This window comes from Durio zibethinus, chromosome 12 (assembly GCF_047325235.1).
Source record: "Durio zibethinus cultivar Kanyao isolate XHJ-2024 chromosome 12, ASM4732523v1, whole genome shotgun sequence".
NCBI classification, from domain to species: domain Eukaryota; kingdom Viridiplantae; phylum Streptophyta; class Magnoliopsida; order Malvales; family Malvaceae; genus Durio; species Durio zibethinus.
The window spans coordinates 18,193,998-18,198,895 of NC_143173.1; the positions used below are offsets into that span (position 1 = coordinate 18,193,998).

The 4,898-nt window shown below is 28.1% G+C and overlaps 1 pseudogene; it reads right to left on the minus strand.

Annotated features, from left to right (window-relative positions):
* Positions 1-2,276: 2,276 nt before the first annotated feature.
* Positions 2,277-3,053, minus strand: LOC111297189 (TATA-box-binding protein pseudogene; annotated as a pseudogene).
* Between the last annotated feature and the right edge of the window lie 1,845 nt (positions 3,054-4,898).

Here is a 4,898-nt window from a genome sequence, read left to right on the forward strand (position 1 = left end):
CCCAACCATATAAGCTATATTGTTGTAGAAAATGAGAAATATAAAAAGGCAAAAATATTGCATCAAAGACATGTAAAGTTCAAAGAATATGATTTGGTGTGGATTAACTTGTGAAAAGAGAGATTTTCTATAGGGAAGTTTGGCAAATTATTTAGAGTTCTCTAACTCATTGGGGAGAATACCTACAATATAAAGCTTATCGACTCTTATAGAGTATCTTTCATGTTTAATGATACTGACTGTCACCCTACCATGGCAAAAATACTAGTTTAGACTTGATGACAAGTATTTTTCAACCAAAAAAGATTGACACTAGAGTGTCTCCACATCATACAACTTAGGTTGAGACTAAGGTAGACTTATCTAAAAATAAGATAGCCTATCTTTGGTCCAAATTCATTAAATAATATAAAAATAATGTGGACTGGAATAAAAAAATTATGTTCACACTAGCTGAAAAAGAAAATCATGAATATGGATGAGATTGTGGTTAGATTCACTGTTATGTAATTTGTAGGAGTAAATGGACAGATTATGTTCACATGCAAATTTCATGATTTTAGGCACGATTCTAGTAATGCAATCTGAAAGTTTTCATGCTTTAAGGGATGTTCCTAGCCTATATATTTTCTATTGTTCTTTGGTAGAAGGGAGAATAGGGTTTTCTTTATCTTTAAGCAATCTTTTAGGTTGTTCTTCAAGTTTTGTATCTCTTAGGTGGATTTCCTAAAATGGTGAATTTCTATTGTTCTGTATCATTGATTAGAATTCTTAAAGTGGTATTGCTATATCCCTTAGTTTCTAGTCTTGGAAGTGAACTTTTATCTTTTTTAATCCAATAATTATATTCTGCCATTATTCAAATGTTTATGAGCTGTCTTCTTGGCAAGTTTTTCTGTTTGCAGTTAATCTCCACATCTCAAACATCAATTCCTGGTATCACAATCTCTCAGTTCTCCTTTTTTCTAGTGTATGCATTATGCTCGTCTCCTTCAACCTTAAGTCTCACTCTCATCTCTTGTCTCTTGTTTCAAGTCTCAATATCCTTTACCCCCTCCTAGTAGTGCACCATAGCCTAATCTAATCCCAAACACACAAAATCATTGTAAATTTAGAAAATAAAATTAAAATAAAAAATAATTTAAGTATTGAATTAATTGTTTATGTTAAACTACAAGTATTTGATTTTTATGAAGTTGAATTTGAGACATTTAATGTCTTTGAAATCTAAGTTTTGTGGGTTTTTTTTTTTTTTTTGCTGAATTTGTGAATTGATGTCTATTTTCTTATTTGCTGTTTTTGTTTTAAGTTTTTAGCCAAAGTCAAATGAAAATTTTTTTCTTGAATTTTTGAATAAAATCAAAGTAGCAGCAATAGCGAATCGTTATTGCTACTATTCAACGTTCGCTACAATTCGAGACTCGCTACAATTGAGATTCAAATTTTCCTCCACTTTTCCTTCAATAATGGTGACAAATGATAGCGTTACCATGAAATATTGACCGCTATATTGCTATTCCACCGCTATTTAAATCCCTTTTGATCGATTCACAAATTGAGAAAAGAAAGACAAAATGATGGAGGTCTTAATAATGCTCCTAATAAAGAAATAGATGTCAAGATTTGCTATATCAAACAAACATGTCCAATTTGCTTTTGCAAAGTAATTCGATCAAGCATGCAAAGATATATATTATTAAGTTCACTTAATTATGACACATGATTGCATTTGATTTCTTTTGTCAATAATGTTTAATATTCGGTGGTGAAGATGGAATAGAAATTTGTCATACAATTAAATTTTTTTAATTTCTTCAATTTTTTCTTGTCAACTATAATGAAATCATCATTAGTTTTGTCTTGAAAAATATAACAAAAATTTTAAAAGTACATGGTGTTCAAAAATATTTTGTTCGCAAACCGGACCATATTCATTTAAACTAATTAAAATGCAAAGTAGTCAGCAAACTAAGTTTTGAAATTAAACTTTCATTAGGTGCAAGAAGATTAATAAAAGTTTACGTACATTCAAAACACCATTTGATCACCATGCATGAGAATATACAATTATTTCACCATCATAATTAAAAACAAAGAAACAGAAAGGCAATCCATTCACCAATCAAGTCCTATTAATTAATTAGTAAACCCTAATTCTAGAAGAAATTGAAACTTGATCAGGCAGTTCTTGAACTCTTTCACTTGTTTTTCCTGAAAGATATAAGAACTGGATATATGTTCTTAAACATAATTAAAAACAAAGAAACAGAAAGGCAATTCATTCACCAATCAAGTCCCATTAATTAATTAGTAAACCCTAATTCTAGAAGAAATCGAAACTTGATCAGGCAGTTCTTGGACTCTTTCACTTGTTTTTCCTGATAGATATAAGAACTGGATATATTTTCTTAAACGCTTCAAAATTTTCATCTGTCTTCCGAGCTCCAGCGAGAACAATCTTTCCCGAAGGAAAAACCAGGATTTTAACTTTGGGTTTTCTCATTCGATAAATCAACCCCGGAAACAGCTCTGGCTCGTACATCGAAAACTCGGCGTGGTAAGTTGCAAATCGGGCATCCAATATCACATGAAGCAACAATGTTCTGAATCTTGAAATCATTGAAGGTGGTATCAAAACCAAGTTTTTTTAATGATTCGAGCAAACTTGCGGGTAGCCAGTTGAGATTGTTGCTCGGTTTTGGCTCCAGTACAAACAATCTTTCCAGATGAAAATATGATAGCAGTGGCTTTGGGTTCCCTGATCCTCATCATCGCAGCAGGAAATCGTTTAGGGTTGTATTCAGCATTTCGTGCATGACGAGCAATGGCCTTGAGGTCCAGTGTGCAACCAAAGTTCACAGTGGAAACCACGTTCAGAAGGGTAGGACGAGGAAGGACGGTTGGAGAACTGATCAGAGGGTTATCAATGTAGGGCTCCAGAACTTGGTTACTGATCTCTAACTCTATATCTGCCATGGCTTAAAAAGCGACTCTCTTCGGATTATAAATCTCAGGATTTTAGGGTTTCTTTCTCCAAGAAGTTGGGAGAAACTATATCAAAGCAGAAGAGAGGAAAGCATATATATAAAGGATATGGGTTAGAGGTCAGTGACCTTGCAGCTTTTGCAAATCATAAGGTTTTCCTATATTATTATATAATAAACAAATAAATAAGTAAATTTTAAATATTAAATAAATACAAAAACAAACATATAATTTATACAAATAATATAATTATATATAATTAACTACAAATAGCTATTATAGTCTAACTAATAAATGCAACAGAAGATGGAAATTATATAAACAAATACATGAAGTCAACGAATAATTGAATAAATCATTATTAAATATATGATTAATTTTAATACAAACTAATGTACCTATATTTTGATCAGATAAAATTTTCAAGATTTTAAATATTAAATAACATTAAAATATATAAATAAAAATAATTTATTAATATATTTTTATATTAATTTTTTAATGATTATTTTTCATTTTCACTTTACAATATTGTTGTTTTTACTAAACACATTTTCTCATGGTTGATTTTATCTCCTTACTATTACATAATTAATCTCACTACTGTAATAATTTTTAATCTCATCAAAATTAATTTTATTTATATGTTAAATAAAATTATATTTTAAATGAAACCTCAAAGGAGTCTTTGTACTTTATCCAATAAACCAATATAAATAAAAATTGAAAAAACTTACAGAAAGCAAAGGAGTACTATGGTGTCGAAAATTTATTCTCTTCATTATAGCATTTATAATATGCATACATATACCCGTAAGATATCAAATTACACATATATAAAATTAATTAATTTTATATCATTATATAATTTATTATACAATTAATATTTTATGAAGTCGAACGTCATATCTAAAAAATTGTTCATACTTGTTATGCTTGTAAAATTTCAAACTAATTCAACATTTCTATTTCATTGATCAAGAATATTGAATTTTTAATATACATTTGATGGTTGAACTTTTATTAAATGGTTATACATTTTCAATTGTATTGAAATTTAGTATGCATGATTTACGTAAAATCCTACAATTAGATAATTAACAAAATATAAACTATATTTTTAAGATTAAATTAATTGAGATCCTAATGATATTTGATTGTACAGCCAATAAATACCCTCTAATTTCCTTTTGCTACTATCCTTAATGTAATGCTGTAAAACTTTTATACAAGTAGTCAGCCGAATTTCTAACATTTACTATATGTTTGGCTCTATTCAATTCCTTTAAAATTCAATTATAGCTTTGGTTCTTCAATGTAAACTGTAGTTCTTCAATGCAATCTGTGGGATTTTATTTTAAAATATTAACAATAGAATTTGATTAATTAAGCATCTTTTGTGCTGCTTGTTTGAGAAGTGAGAATTTATAAAACATTGTCCAATTGTATAATTATTATCACGGTACGTACTTGGCTAGACAAGATGTTGCTTCAATGAACAATCATCAACCCCATTCTGAGATTAATGAGAGCATTTCAATGATAAAAGTCTTAGGGTTGTATCAATTTCACATTTTTAATTCTCTGTGCTTTTTTTAATTATTAAATCAACTAGCTTATTATTCAAAAGATGGATGGATTTTTTATTATTTAAATGTGTGAAAAACATAAATTAATATTATTTAATTATTTACATGTTCAAAATATATGTGAAATATATATAATATAATTAAGATATCAAATTATAATAAATTAAAATTTTTAATTAAAAATTTGATAAAATTCAAAACATATGATAAACAATAATCATTATAGAATTAAATATCCAAACAATATTTAAATTTATGGATAATAATTTTATTCTTATATTGTTTATTTTTTATAAGAGGTAGCAAAATTGGCTTTTTTTTCTT